General features: G+C 39.7%; 1 non-coding gene across 1 annotated transcript; it reads left to right on the top strand.

Annotated features, from left to right (window-relative positions):
- The first annotated feature begins 768 nt into the window (after positions 1 to 768).
- Positions 769 to 841, top strand: TRNAD-GUC (transfer RNA aspartic acid (anticodon GUC)). Its single transcript has one exon. It is a non-coding gene; the product is annotated as a tRNA-Asp (tRNA).
- The last annotated feature ends 15,885 nt before the right edge of the window (positions 842 to 16,726 follow it).

The raw sequence follows: 16,726 nt of genomic DNA on the forward strand, positions 1-16,726 counted from the left end.
CCACGGCCGCTGAGGCTGCGCGTCCGGAGCCTGTGCTCCGCAACGGGAGAGGCCGCAACAGAGGGAGGCCCGCATACCACAAAAAAAAAAAATACAATAAAATAAAAAAAACTGATGTAACTGATAGGAGAAATAGATGAATCCACTATTATAGCCAGAGACTTCAACACCCCTCTATCAGTAATTGACAGACACAGAAGCCAGAAAATCAGTAAAATATAGTCACACTGAACAACACTATCAATCAACTTGATCTAACTGACATTTCTAGAATACTTCATCCAACAACAGCAGAATACACATTCTTCTCAAGCTCATATGCAACATTCACCAAGACAGACCACATTCTGGACCATGAAACACACCTGAGCAAATTTTAAAAAATAGAAATCACACAAAATATGCTCTCAGACCACAATGGAATTCAACAGAAATCAACAATACAAAAATAGGAGAAACATTCAGAAATATTTTGAGATTAAACAACACATTTCTAAACAGCACATGAGTCAAAGAAGTCTCAGGAAAAATTTAAAAATATTTTTAATTAAATAAAAATGATAATATAACTTATTAAAATTTGTGGGATGCAGTAAAAGCAATGTAAAGAAGGAAATTTATAGTAGTGAATACATATATCATAAAAGAAGAAAGATCCAAAATCAATAATCCAAGCTTCCACCTTAGGAAACTAGGAAAAAGAAAAGCAATACAAACCTACAGCAAACAGAAGAAAGGAAATAATAAAAATTAGAGAAGTCAGGGAATTCCCTGGTGGTCCAGTGGTTAGGACTCTGTGCTGTCACTGCCGAGGGCCTGGGTTCAATCCCTAGTCAGGGAACTAACATCCCACAAGCCACGCAGCATGGCTCAAAAAAAAAATAAAGAAAAGAAAAGAAATTAGAGAAGTCAGTGAAGTTGAAAACAGAGGAATATTAGAGAAAATCAACAAAACTAAAAGTTGGTTCTTTGAAAAGATCAATAAAACTGATAAGCCTTTAGCCAGGTTCACCAAGAAGAAAACAGAGAAGACAAGAATCACTAATAACAGAAATAAAAGAGGGGCCAACTATTAATCCCATGAACTCTATGCCTGAAAATTTTATAACTTGGATGAAATAGACCAATTCCTTAAAAGACACAATCTACCAAAATTCACACACAGAGAAACAGATAACCTGAATAGGCCTTTATCTATTAAGGAAATTGAATCAACAATTAATAACCTTCAAAAACAGAAATTATCAGGCCCAAATGGTTTCACTGGTGAATTCTATCTCCCAGAAAATAGATTAAGAGAAAACACTTTGCAACTTTTTCTATGAGGCCAGCATTTCCCTAACACAAAAACCAGACAAAGACATTATGAGAAAGGAAACCTACAGATCAATCTCTCTTTATTATAAATGTAAAACTCCTCAACAAAATGTTAGTAACTTGAATCCAACAATGTGTAAAAATAATTACAATGACCAAGTTGTATTTATTTAAGATATACAAGAATGATCAACATTCAAAAATCAAATGATGTAATCCATCACATCAACAGGATAAAGAAGAAAAATCATATGATCTCATCAATAGATGCACAAAAAGCATTTGACAAAATCCTACACCAATTCATGATAAAAATGCCCATCAAACTAGGGATAAAGGAAAACTTCCTCAACTTGATGAAGAACCGCTACAAAAAACCTACAGCTAACCATAATATTTAATGGTGAGAAACTAAATGCTTTCCCCCTAAGACTGGAACAAAGCAAAGATGTCTCTTCTCACCAATTCTATTCAGCATTATGCTGGAAGTCCTAGCTAGCGCAACAAGACAAGAAAAAAAAAAAGTATACAGGTTGGTAAGGAAGAAACGAAACTCTTTGTTTGTGGCTGACATGATTGTCCATGTAGAAAATCCCAGTGTACTGACATTAAAAACTCCTGGAACTATATAGCAATTATAACAAGGTTGCAGGATACAAGGTTAAGATACAAAAGTAAATTGATTTCATATATACCAGTAATGAACCACTGTGACTTAAAATTAAAAACACAATATCATTTACATTAGCATCAAAGCAAAAAAGTGCTTAGGAATAAATCTAATAAAATATGTATAAGATCTCCATAAGGAAAAATACAAAACTCTGATTTTGAAATCAGAAAGAAGATGTAAATAAATGGAGATACACTATCTTCATGTATAGGAAGACTAAACATCATTAAGATGTCAATTCTTCCCAAGTTGATCTATAGATTCAATACAATCACAACCCAAATCCCAGCAACTTATTCTGTGGATAACAACAAGCTGATTCTAAAGTTTGTATGGAAAGGGAAAAGACTCAGAATAGCAAACACAATACTGAAGAAGAGGGAAGTCAGAAGACTGACCCTACCCAACTTCAGGACTTACTATAAAGCTATAACACTTAAGACAGAATGCTACTGATGAAAGTATAGACAAATAGATCAATGGAACACACTAGAGAGCCCAGAAATAGATCTACACAAATATAGTCAATGGCTCTTTTGACAAAAGGCAATTCAATGGTGAAAGCATTCTTTTCAACAAATGGTATTCACATCCACATGAGAAAAACTGAATCTAGACACCGACCTTACACCTCTCACAAAAATTAACTCAAAATGGATCATAGACCTAAATGTGAAATGCAAAACTGTACATCTTATTATAGAAGATAATACAGAGAAATTCTAAGTGGCCTTAGGTTTAGTCAAAGAGTTTTTAGATAAAACACCAAAAGTAGGGCTTCCCTGGTGGCGCAGTGGTTGAGAGTCCGCCTGCTGATGCAGGGGACACAGGTTCGTGCCCCAGTCCGGGAAGATCCCACATGCCACGGAGTGGCTGGGCCCATAAGCCATGGCCGCTGAGCCTGCTCGTCTGGAGCCTGTGCTCTGCAATGGGAGAGGCCACAACAGTGAGAGGCCCGCGTACCGCAAAAAACAAAACAACAACAACAACAACAAAAAACAAACACCAAAAGCACAATCTATGAAAGAAAAAATTGATACACTGGATTTCATTAAAATTAAAAACTGCTTTTCAAAAGACACTTAAATAAAAACCAGACAAGTCACAGACTAAGAAAAAATATTTGCAAACCACACATCTAATAAAGTACTTATACACAAAATATACAAAGAAATCTTAAAAGTCAACAATAAGGAAACAAACAACCCGATTTTTTAAAATGGGCAAAATTCTGAGCAGACACCTCACCCAAGAAGATATACACACAGAAAAAAACTGTTTGAAAAGTTGTTCAACATTATACATCATTAAGGAATAGCAAATTAAAATGACACTGAGATACTACTACACACCTATTAGAATGGCTAAAATCCAAAAAAACCTGACAATACCATATGCTAGTGAGGATGGGGACCTAGAAGAACTTTCATTCATTGCTAGTGGGAGTGCAAAATGGTACAGCTACTTTGGCAATCTTTCCATTTGATTCAGTAATCACACTTTAGTTATTTACCCATGAGTTGGAAATTTATGTCTACATAAAATCCTGCATAAGAATGTTTATAGCAGCTATATTCATAATTGCAAAAAAACCCCTTGGGTTGAAGGAATCAACCAAGATGTCCTTCAAAAGACAAATGCATAAACAAACAATGGTACATCCATACAATGGATATTATGTGGTTATAAAAAGAAATGAGCTATCAAGTCATGAAAAGACATTGCGGGACCTTTAATGCATATTGCTTGGTGAAAGAAGCCAATATGAACAGGCTACATATTGAATGACTCCAATGGTAAATCATTCTGGAAAAGGAAAAACTATAGAAACAGCAAAAAGATCAGTGGCTGCCATGGGGGAAGGCGAGAGGGATGAGTAGGTGGAGCACAGAATAATCTTAGGGCAGTGAAGCTACTCTGATGATACTGTAATGGTAGATACATGACATTACGCATTTATCAAAGCCCAGAGAACCGTACAACAGAAAGAATGAAACCTAATGTAAACTATGGACTTTACTTAATAATAGTGTATTAATGTTGGCTCATATACTGTAATAAGTGTACACCTCACTAATGGCAAGTTGTTAATAGAGAAAACTGTGAATGAGGAAGAAGGGTATATGGAATCTCTCTGAACTATCTGTTCAATTTTCTGTAAGCCTAAAACTGTTAAAAAAAGTCTATTAATGAAAAAAATAAGTTATGATCATTTTCTGAGTCTTGAAGTAATACAAACTTTTTTAGGAATTTGGAAATTAAGAAAATTGTTAAGAAAGAAATTTACCCTTACGACTGACTACTAAGCAAAGATCAGGAAAGGTTCTCATTTTGAAGCATTTTCTTTCAGTAGGATTATACTTTACATTTTATGTTACAAAATGTTTCCACGTGTTATTGTCAAGAGTTTTTCATTGTTATTATTCTTTAAATTATAGTTTTGCTACATATGATTTCATCATATGACTGTATCATACTTTTTAACATTTTTGTCCTGTTTCAAATCCCCCAATATTTTATTAGTATAAATAATACTGTGACTATCATCTTTGTGTAAAAAATCTCTGGCTAGATTTATGGCGATTTCCTCAGGATAGATTCTCCACAGGAAACTGTAGCATCACACGGCATGATGTTTTGAATTTGATATTTCTTTCCCAGTGAATTCATTTCAATTTAAACTCCCAACAATAGATTAATACCTTTATGAAATGTCTACTCTTTGCCAGACACATTGTACTAGTAAGGCTATATGGTAGCTCATAAAAAGTAATCACCCTGATTATTTAAACATAGTTTACATTATTTTCTTCTCTTTACTTGCCTCTCTTAGTAGGATGACAGTGAAAGGGCACTGTACATCTATCTTTTCTTCTTGTTTTTCTCTCTGGATACATAAACCTTATCCACTAAGACTTCATCTCATTAATTTTACCAGTTTTGGCATCCTTCAAATTGGAGGGCAGGAATATAGGGCTTTGTGAAGCACATAAGACACTTTGTCAGTTATAATAAATTTTTTAGAGATTTGTAACATAAATACCCATTTCTTCCTTTTCCCATTAAGACTAGGTACCTCTATATGCGCTCCCACAGCACCCTTCACTTAACCTGTTAGAACATTTACTGCACATAAAGCAGTTGCCTATTTATGCATGGCTGACCCTCACACAGAATATAAATTCAGTGAGGGCAGCGTCTGTGGTGTCTGTCTGGTTATCTCAACGTTGCTGAGGAGAGTAACTGGCATACGATAGATGCTTAATAACTATTTAGTGGAGGTAAAAAAAGAAGACTCCAGGAGATTGAGAAGATTATTTTTTAAAAGGTCATGTCTGATTTCCAGACCTATGATTTTATACACACTTGAAAAGAACAGACAGCATTTTAAAACAGAGGTGAATGGTGCACTTTTCCCACAGCAATTGCTCTCTGTTCTTGCTGGTTTGTCTGGGTACAGGCTGACCCTCAGCCTCCTCTAACTCTGGATAAGAAGGGTCTTTTCCTAGATCAAGTGACTCAGGTCTAAGTATGATATGCAATGTACACTGTCAGAAATTTAGCCTCGTTTAGGGCAGTGTTTTGTAAGAAGCACAGATTCTACTTAAATGTTTTTGTCAGCGCTCACTGCCATGATCTTTCAGTTTACCTTACATCTTGGAGCGGTCTTCATTAACACTTAGGGAGCTGGAGTATTTATGCTTTCACACTAATCAATCATTCATTCTGGGTTGCCTTCAAAGGAACGCACATTCTCAGGAACTTCTCTCTCCTGAGTAGGCAAACCAGTCTCCAGCATCCTGAGCCAAGCTTTCTGGCATAGAGAAGCAGGGACAGGTGTTGGAATTTTGTGAAAGCTTATTTGAAGCTGGGATGCATAAAAAATTGATAAAGGGATCTGAGAGATATGGGTGAAGCACTGACAGTATGTAGTATACTCCCCAACAGACAGACATGTCTTTATGTTACTGCTGTCATATTAGTGAAAAAAAAAAAAAAAAAAAGAAAACTAAAAACACCTCACAACTGAATTGTCCATTTGTCTCTTGAGCTTTTCCTCTTTCTGATGTATTTCTCTATGTTCTAAGGTTCTTATGTTGGGTGAGGTTTTGGTTGTGGAATCAACTGCTCCCTTTTGTAATGCAACGCAACAGGGCTGTTTTGCTGTTACTGGTAAGTATCTTGGTTTCTGCTAACTTTGCTTTTCCCAAGGCATTTAGATCTGGAACCACTGATTCCTTCTCACTTATGCTGGCTGTATTCCAATTCTGACAAAACCTGGCAGTTTTCAACATACCTCACTCCCCTGGAGAACGTGGCTGTCTTCTTGCTGCTCCCAGCCTCCTGTTTGATACGCCCAAGATATTTGGGTAGCCTACATTTTATCATTTTACTCTTTCTATCCATTTTGGGTCTCATTTTTAGGGCTGTGTTTATGACTATGCTGATTATCCTCCTTTTGCTCCATCCAAATCCATTCTTTACACTTGTCCATCCTGCTCTGTCCTCTGGGAGTCTGACTGATATGGACTGTATTAGCAGACTCTTTTATCCTCTGCAGCAAGCAATGCGGGGAAAGGAAGAGTGAGGACAGGGTATTTATACCTCCGGCCTTCCCCTGTGGGAGTGCTGTGGGCTGCATCCATCCACCAAGAGTCACACTCAGGTAGAGCTGTCCTCCCCACACAGCTTGCTCTCCTTGCCACTTCAGGCCTACAGGTGGTACCAGCTCCTGCATTATCCCTGTGGTTTTCCTACCTCCTACCTACAATCTTGTAAACTATATGGCTTTGCTCTGGTTTATGGGCCTTAAGCACCTAGTTGGCGAACCAGATGATCAGAGGTTTTCTAAGCCCTCATCTGGCCAGCGCTGGTATACTTACCTGCCTCACCAGGCTGTAGGATAGAGGCACAAGGTGAAACAGAGATACAATCGGCAGTTACATATCTCTTTCCCCTACCTGCCCACACAAAGAATGGCAGAGGGCCTTGTGCACACTCTGAATTCAGGAATGTTGTCCTAAGTAGGAAGTGCTGGTGAATATCTTCAGAGCAGGCTCTACCCTTTCTCTTCTTGAAGTTATTTATGCTGTGGCAGAGCAGGCTCCTTAAACAACAGCCCCCAAATAGAGCTAATGTCTCTCTGAACTGTTCTTGCACAGTTATGATAATTGTTCAGAAATATTTTATTCCTTTATCAAAAAACTGTAACTGAATACCCTGGGCTCCCAGATCATGGCACAGTATTAATTAATACAGGAAAACAGAAAATATGAGGGGGAAATAATGCATGAGAATTTGTGTTTTTAACTTTTTTTTACATACTTCTTTGACTTTAAAAGTGTTTCGTATTAAAGATATTTGACTTCTATTTATGGAACTTTGGAAGCAAGTATTTAGCATGTCATTATGTGCATATGTGGTACATGTATTTATATGCTTATCCATGAAAGGAAATATGGCTTTGTGCAAATAATTCCTGTGAATGGGCAGATCTTCTTTGGTCTAATTGGGCACCTATCTTTCCATGCCCCAGGAGGATAGAGTGGGAGGAATTTCCTTCCTCATTCTTCCTCAAGGGGGAGGAATGCTCCTAACTGCTAGGACTGGGAGACCAAGCTGAGCATATGATGTGCTTCTCCCCTTCTGTAGGGAAGGCCAGTTTCCCCAGGATAAGAGCAAGCTCACCTACTTCATTTTATTCCCATCTTCTTATATTTTCTGCCCCTCCCAGGAACTTCTTTACTTTCCTGACAGCTAAGTCAGGCACCAAAATTGTTCTTTTTAAAAAAAAAATCCAGCATTTTAATGCATGCTGAACTGGAAGGACTGTTTTTGAATTTCAAACAGTAATATAGCCAAACATCGTTGCCTTTACATATTTTTAGATTTTATAAATGAATAGAGTGATAGACAATAAATTACGGAATGAAAGAAAGGAGTTTTATTTTATACCCTAAGGAACCAAGATAATTACTTTTGTCTCGTGTGTTCCCTTGGTTATTGCTTTACGTTTGCTGAAACTCAAAGGAGAATGAAAAACACGCTGAGTAGAAGAGTCTTCATGCTAAAAGAGAATGCTATTCTTCTAAAAGTTAACCTTAGAACATTCAAAATTGAAACTGTTAGGAGATTCTCTGAGCACAGAGGAGTTATTGGACCAAGTGACCCAGACTCTTCACTGGAGATTCCTTCTCCTCTTGCCCTTAGGTCTTCTACCTGAGGCCAACAACACTGCCCAGCATGCAGGCCTCACAGGCTGTCCCGGAAAAAAGGGCTGCATAAAGGCCAGGCCATTGACTTTCAAATTTTTTTTTTATATTTCATTTACTTTTGTAATATTTATTTTTTCATCTTTGTCTGTGCTGGGTCTTAGTTGGCAGCATGAAGGATCTTTGTTGTGGCATGTGGGATCTTTTTTTTTTTTTTTTTTAGTTGCAGCATGCATGCAGAATCTAGTTGCCCGACTAGGGACTGAACCTGGGTCCCCTGCATTGAGAGTGTGGAGTCTTACCCACTGGACCACCAGGGAAGTCCCTAGGCCATTGACTTTCAAATGAGACTTCCAAAATGGTTGTCCTGAAGGCTAGGGAGTACCTGCATTGTATGTATATAGATCTATCATATGGAAAAATTCAGTGACACTTAAGATTCTTTTTTATCTGTATAATATATATTAATACATAAGAAAAAAAAATGTACATACATATGTATACACACACAAAAATACTTTTGTGGAGAAATGTGTCTTACATGTTACTCATCTTCAGTGTGTGCCCCCCAGGGGTTAGTCTCATTCCATCTCCTGTGGAAGAAGCCACCTTCCACCCTCAGCATTTAAAGTCTTATGTGCATAATGTCTATGTCTTAATGTTCAGACATAGTGGGAGACTGACTTCCCCTTCCTCACTGCACTTAGGACTATCTTTCTCAGAGTTGGCTTTTGTTTGAGTATCGACTTCTCCCTTGGGAGACCAGCACTGCCAATGCCTTTAACCTGCAAAACAAATCCTACTACTTTGCAGAGTTCATTTCTGTTCTCGAAATAAATGAAGGAGCTAGAGTTTGAACCAGCTCCAACTAGCCATATATCCCATATACTTTGCACTGAACGAGATTGGTATATGGCCTCAATTTTTCTGAGAATTAAAGAATTGATTCTTACCTAAAGCCCACCTAATTTGTAACTACAAATTTCTAATCAGAGTTATAATGTAAACGTTTGGTTATACTGTAGCACGGTGCACTGGTGAGAGCATAACCTGAGATATGGCAGGCATGGGTTTGCAGCTCTGCTCTATCTTTTACTAACGAAGTATATTTGAGCCAATTATTTCCCTTCATTAAACACTGTTTAGTTACCTGTAAAATAGAAATAATACTAGTCTCACAAGGCTGCTACTAATGTTAATGTACATAATTTATGAAAAGCATTTTGCATAGTGCTAGAAACTCCTCCCCCCCCACCGCCATTTTCTTCCTTTCAAACGGAAATGTGAGGCTTCATATCCCACATACAATTTAGTGAAATTTGTTCTTGAAAATCTATACACTGCATAGGGATAAAAAAGAGACCCACTTCCTGAGCTGCACAATGGTGAAGGTAGGTTTTATTAACCCATTTCACAGATGAGGTAACTGGAGTTTAGAGCCTTTAAGCAACTTGCTACTGAGAAATAAAATATTTCCTGCCATATCAGTAAACAAAGGATGTCACAGTCAACAGTGATTGCAGCCACCACGGGTGAGCTGGTGAGCCCTGAGGGAACTCAGGGAGGAAAACAATACCTGCCATCTAGCAGCCATCAGCCTGCAGCCACTCCCCACGGTGAGCCCTGAGGAAATTCAGGATGTGAAAACACAGGATACTGGTCCCAGATAGCTGAGGTGCATATCAAAGGAATGATTCCAGTGAGCCCAGACTCTTGCATCTTCCCATCCACAGAAAAGGGCTAAATTCCTCAACTTGAGGTATCTAGTTTTCTTTTACTAACAATAATCTTTTGTTCCTACTGCCTGCCCTTTGTTGCCAAACTCCTATATATCCTGCTCCCCCTCACCTCCTCGGAGCAGTTTTCTCAGGCTTACCTGAGACGCTGCCTCCTGGGCTTGAAGTCCTCAGTATGTCTGAATAAAACATAACTCTCAACTTTTAGGTTGTGAACATTGTTTTAGTTGACACTACTCACACTAATATGTCAGAATAACTGTTAACATAATACATGCTTTTTCTTTCTTATTCCCTTCCCCTCTCACAGGTACAGTTTTGCAATTTTCCTGTCCTTCCCTGGCCTGGCAGAAATCTTAAGGTTTACTCTTTGGAGAGTTTGAACCAGGGGTACCCTGGACCCTGGACACCAGGCACAGCCATGGGCAGGGGACTGAACTGAAAAGACAGGGGTGAAATTTTTGGACTTAATCACCAAACTCTCTGAATGTTGGCAGCATTGTTATTAAGGCCACTCTCTCTCCACTCTTAAATTAGGAGACTGGGGTCTCCTTTCTGGTGAAACTGACCAGCCTATGAGGAAAGACCTATAGATATTGAAGTTAGGGTTTCTCCAATAAAATAGCCCACGTGACCCACTGAAGAGTGAAGTCCTCTAGTTTCCAAGTGTGGCCCAAACCCACTGAGTGTCCTTAGGACACTTAGGATATTCTTAGTTTCAAGAGAACAGCCAAGGATCACCCAGCATTTGAAGAAGGACTATAACATGAATAAAAGAAACTCAGATGAAACAGGGAATGTGATGCTGCCATTGCTGTCTCAAGCAGCAGAAGGTATCTAGAGGTGGGCTGTGAATCGAACCCAGGAAAATGGGACTTGTCATCTTGTCTTGGCAAGTCTCGTGTTTGTGGTGAGCTGGGCAGTTCCCACATGGGCTGACCACAAAGGCACCCTACTGGTTACTGAAGTTACTGGGAAAGAAGCCCCCATAGGAAGCCCTGGAACAGGAATACTGTTCAGGCAGCCCTCTGCTGCGATAAAGGATGAGAACTGAGACACAAGGAATTCTCTGGGGGTTACTTCTTAGCCTCTTTCCAGATTTTTGCATTTGGCAGGTACTGTCCATCTCCTGTGCCCAAGTCTTCTGGTTGGGCCTTGCTGTGCCATGGTAGGAAAGGGGACAACATTCACTCTTTTGTTTGCCCTGGGCCAGCTGAATACACTGATTCAGGCTTCTAGTCTGGGAGTTCTCTTTCCAAACGGCTACTGGACCCAGACAGGCCAGCAGCTGGCTGTGTTTGCTAAGCTGCATTTTGGTACCAGCGCTCCTGCGGGTGATGCTGATATCCACTTCCTGGGATAGGTGACATCTTTTAGAGGGTTTACTGCCTCACCTTTGAGCTTAGATGTAGAGGAGCGGTATAGGTTGGGAATGATCTTGGAGGAAAGGAGTGAATACAGTGGGAATGCCCTTGGCTTTGGTTTTCCCATCATCGTTCCCCAAGAAAGAGAAATTAGAGACACTGATGCTTTTCCCCATTTTATGGTGAAGAAACAGGCAATGTGAGTTTGAGGCTCCCTCCATGAATAATTTAGAAACAGACAGCATCATAAGAAAAAAAAAAGGGTCAGATCTCCCAGCTCTTCCATGTTCTCTTTAACAGGGATTGTGGAGTGGCTGAATAAATCAAGAGCCTAAACAGTACAAGTAATAATGATTTAGATGGGGTTTATAAAAGGTGGGAAGAAAAGTAGAGAAGAAATACAAGCAACATTTATTTAGCGCATACTATGTACCAGGAAGTGTTAGGCACGAACAATATGTAATCAATAGCTTTGGGGGATAAGGAGTGAAAGACAGTTCAGAGATGATAACTGTCTTGCCTAAGAACTTTTGAGACTTCTAAGCCCTGAAAAAATACTGTGCCCCAAAAGTAAGAACTACATAATTAGAAATTTTATTTCCCAATAAAAACTAACCTGAAGATAAAATAGCTTGTTTCTAGGTTTTTGATTGAAAAATTATGGTGCTGATAATACTTATAGAGGTGATAATATAATAATAACTTTCTTACATTTTTTGTCTTTTCTCTTTTGGTCTCCAAAGGACATGCATGCTTCAGACTAGGGTTTTTCAAACTATGGGCTACAATTCAAAAGTGGACCATGGCAGTAAGGAGAACACTTGGGAAAATGCCAACATCAGCAACAGTGGGAAGCCTACAGCTATGAACTTGACCATCAGATCCAAGGGATGCATTGGGCCCAGTCCCTTAGGGTGGGGCCCCTGTGGAGGCAGTGGGATGCCTGGAAGCATCTATGTGCTCTGCAGTTGTATATGTGATACGGTGTTACTAAGTGTGGGTATACAGAGCTGTCAGGATGGAATCCCAGGATGGGCAGGGTGAGGACACAATGGCTTCAGGCAGCTGGCTCTGAGCAGAGAGTGTCTGCAGTTCCAGTATTGGGAGTATCTGTGCTAGGAGCAAGAGATGATTCTCTAAATAACACGGCATGCCATGGGCCAGGATGGTGGTAATTACAGGGAGGCTTGACCTTGACTGGGTCCTTGCTGGTGGAAGATGCAGAGGTTGGGACTTCACCTGGGCCTGGTGCCAGGCTGCTCTCTCCGAGTAGGTGGAGCCCTGTGGCTTTATGCTGCTCTCTCATTAATGAGGTGAGTGGAGGGGAGGGAGTGCTGTGGGGCCAGACCACCCATTTAATTGCTGTGGGATTTGGTTTGATTTTTTAAACGCATTGAAGGCCTTCATTTTGTTGTCTGGGATGCAACTGGAGATCCAAACTCATCTAGGATTGCTCCCCCTCATAGTACACTTTGTCCCAGGGACGTTGGCTCTGGGCTCTGATTCATCCCCCAGCACGTTTTGTCTCCCTGAGCCTGATCTTTTTCCAAAATGTTTCAATCTCACTGTTAGAATTTCCTTTTAGACCCAAAGGTCTTCTGAAAAAGTTAGGGGATGAATTGCATGACAGAATATTAGAAAGATCATAAATTTTGAAATTTTTAGGCAAAAGACCTCCACTGGGGTTACAGAGGTTATATATGCCCCAGTTTTCTTTTCTGTAAAACAGGAAAATAGTACGTTCTCCCAGAATTGCAAGGATTGATTAAGATACGGTATTAAGTGGGTTTTAAACTATACGGTGGGGTACAACTGCCAGCTCGTGCTTTAAATGTGGGTTTTGAACTTACAGGGGCAGGGTGATAGCGGACGCAGAAGTATTAGAAATACATCCTTAGGGGCAGGAAAATATGGATTATTTAATCAGGACTATATCCTTCCTTGGTCATATGAAAGAAGTTCCCTCTAAAGAGAGGGAGTTGGGGGCAGATACTGGAAGGAGGGGATCTAAGGAAGTTATTTTGGGGGAGATATTGAAATTTGAAGTGTATGTTTATGCAAAACTATTAGGCCAGGTACAGAGAGATTACAAACTCAGAGAAAATAGATTGTCTTTGGCTAAGAATTTCATTACTAGAGTATGACAATCTGAATTAGCTTCCTAGACCTCTCACTTTTGTGAATTCTAGAAAATTATTAACTTCCATAAATTTCAGCTCATTTGTAAAATTAGTATAATAACAGAAACTATTTCATTAAGCATTAAATGAGGGCTTCCCTGGTGGCTCAGTGCTTAAGAGTCTGTCTGCCAATGCAGGGCACATGGGTTTGAGCCCTGGTCTGGGAAGATCCCACATGCTACGGAGCAACTAAGCCCGCGTGCCACAACTACTGAGCCTGTGCTCTAAAGCCCGTGAGCCACAACTACTGAGCCCACGTGCCACAACTACTGAAGCCTGCGTGCCTAGAGCCCATGCTCCGCAACAAGAGAAGCCACCTCAGTGAGAAGCTGGCACACTGCAATGAAGAGTAGCCCCAGCTCACTGCAACTAGAGAAAGCCCGCATGCAGCAACGAAGACCCAATGCCGCCATAAATAAATAAATAAATTTATTTGCACTACCAAATGTAAATTAGATAGCTAGTGGGAAGCTGCCGCATAGCACAGGGAGATCACCTCTGTGCTTTGTGACCACGAGAGGGGTGGGATAGGGAGGGTGGGAGGGAGGGAGACGCAAGAGGGAAGAGATATGGGAACATATGTATATGTATAACTGATTCACTTTGTTGTAAAGGAGAAACTAACACACTATTGTAAAACAGTTATACTCCAATAAAGATGTTAAAAAAAAAATTAAATGAGATAAAGTATATAAACACTGAGTACAATGTCTGGCTTCTCTTAAGCATCCACGAAATAACTATTCATATTATTGCTATTAACTTGAAAAAGCTTGACTCAAATATTTACTTGTTATTAGCACATGTCAAAATTTAATTTTATTTATTAATGAGGCAACTAGTAAGAAGACAAAGAAGCTGTTTCTAAGAACAGCTTATACACACACATACAATTTTATATAGCAATATATAAAATCAAACACATATATGTAAATAGCTAGGAAAAAGATGCTGGAATAAGACTGCCATGCTAGATATATGACTGATTAATGTCCTACAGGTTAGTAAAACCATATTCCCTTTAGGGTTAACTCCTTTACTAAACTATACAAATTATGATGACATCAATTTATGCAAAAATCTTACCTTATAAGGATTATAAAAATGCCTGCCCCTTTATCATTTGTGAATTGTTAGTCAAATACACTGTGATGTTCTCCAAGAGTATCAGATTAGGGTCAAGCAGGTATTTTGGAAAATGCTCTAGCTCGATGTCAAAGAATTAGTCAATCATCTACTTATATTTTCTCCATGTTTGGGATACATTTTTCTTTACCATTATTAAAGGAATTTTTGGAAGGGAGAACCTAGAAATTATTGAGCAGAAACGAGACCACTGATTATAGGAACTTCTCCTCTCTATCAAACCAACCAGGGTCTTCTTGATTCTGAAATCATGAAGGTGAGACGAAATGAAGCCCAAGACCTGGAGCTTTTGCCGCCTGCAACAGTGCTCCTTAACCTTGGTTGCCCTTTGGCATCACCCGAGGAGCTTTAAAAAAAAATACTGCTGCCAGGGCCCCATCTCAAGCCTCTGATTTAATTGGTTTGGCATTTGGATTTATCGTTAGTTTTTCCCTGGGTCTGAAACTTTTTAGTCCAATATAGCTGGGTCCTCTGCGAATCTGGGGAGAGGTTATTAAAAGCTGACACAGGAGGCATAAATTGGGGTGAAAGCATTGTTTGTTGATAACTGAGCCTCATTCTAGGCAGAATCTGAAGGCATTAGCTTAAATGGAGTAAAAGCAGTCAAACACCAAGAAGATAACAGAAAAACTTACTTTTAAAAAATATTTATTTATTTGTTTGCATGGGGTCTTAGTTGCAGCTCGCCAGCTGGCATGTGGCCCCCTTAGTTGCAGCATGTGGCCTCCTTAGTTGCGGCATGTGAATTCTCAGTTGCGGCATGCATGTGGGATCTAGTTCCCTGACCGGGGATTGAACCCAGGCCCCCTGCATCGGGAGCACAGAGTCTTAAACACTGCACCACCAGGGAAGTCCCCAAAAAACTTCCTTTTTTTAGACATCACATCAATAATATCTGTACTGTGGCCAGGTTGGCCTCAAAAAGAGTTTTCAAAAGGGCTGCACTATTTTATTCATTTCCTATTCACCCCATTGATGAGGGATCCCTACCCATGGTTATGGGGATGGCTGAACACACAACACCCAGCATTGGACAGATGGGTTAACAGAAGTTTACTACTCACGTATACTCCCAACCTGGGGTGGGGGGAACACTGCAGGTCATGCAGGTTCACGAGACGGTTGCACTAGAAACAGAGAGGACATCCAGGGGCTGTGGGAGACAGGCTTCCTAGTATTGAGAGGATGAGGTGCCCCTGGTTCCCAGGGCAGAAGGTAATTGGCTTATCTGAATACTTTCTCAGGCTAACAGGGCACTGAAACTCTAGGATACTCAGGGAGAAGCAGGGACTGTGCCTGGACCCCATGATAAGGGGGGGTTGCTTGGTTGGGAGACCTCATCAGTGGGACTGGAGTCGGGTGGGGAACTCATGATTAGGCCATTCGAGGCCCTCCTGGTTTCCCTCAGATGTCAAGGCAACACATAACGTTGGGCCTTATATCAAGTGCACACATTCACAAAAAATCATGTGTCTGCATTTATGCATTAATGCAAAGTTATGCATATATATGTGGGTATATACAGTCATCCCTCAGTATCTGCTGGTTCCAGGACTGGTTCCAGGATGCCCCCCGCCCTGTGAATGCCAAAACTCGGGGATGCTCAAGTCCCTTATATAAAATGGAGTAGTATTTGCATATAACCTACACACATCCTCCCATATACTTGTATATTCTAAATCATCTCAAGATTGCTTATAATACCTAATACAACGTAAATGCTATGTAAATAGTTGTAAATACAATGTAAATGTTATGTAAATAGTTGGTGGTATGAGGCAAATTCAAGTTTAACTTTTTGGAACTTTCTGGAATTTTTTCTTTTTTGAATATTTTCAATCTCTGGTTGAATCCACAAATGCAGAACCTGAGGATACAGAGAGCTAACTTTGTGTATTAACAATGAAATAAAAAGATGTAGCTCTCTGATTATCCATGCCAAATAGCTTGTTTTGCTTTGCATATGGTAACTAACTACTAAATGACAGTTTTTTTTTTAAACATCTTTATTGGAGTATAATTGCTTTACAATGGTGTGTTAGTTTCTGCTGTATAACAAAGTGAATCAGCTATACATAAACATATATCCCCATATCTC

The sequence above is a fragment of the Physeter macrocephalus genome, chromosome 16 (genome assembly GCF_002837175.3).
Source record: "Physeter macrocephalus isolate SW-GA chromosome 16, ASM283717v5, whole genome shotgun sequence".
Classification (NCBI taxonomy): Eukaryota; Metazoa; Chordata; class Mammalia; order Artiodactyla; family Physeteridae; genus Physeter; species Physeter macrocephalus.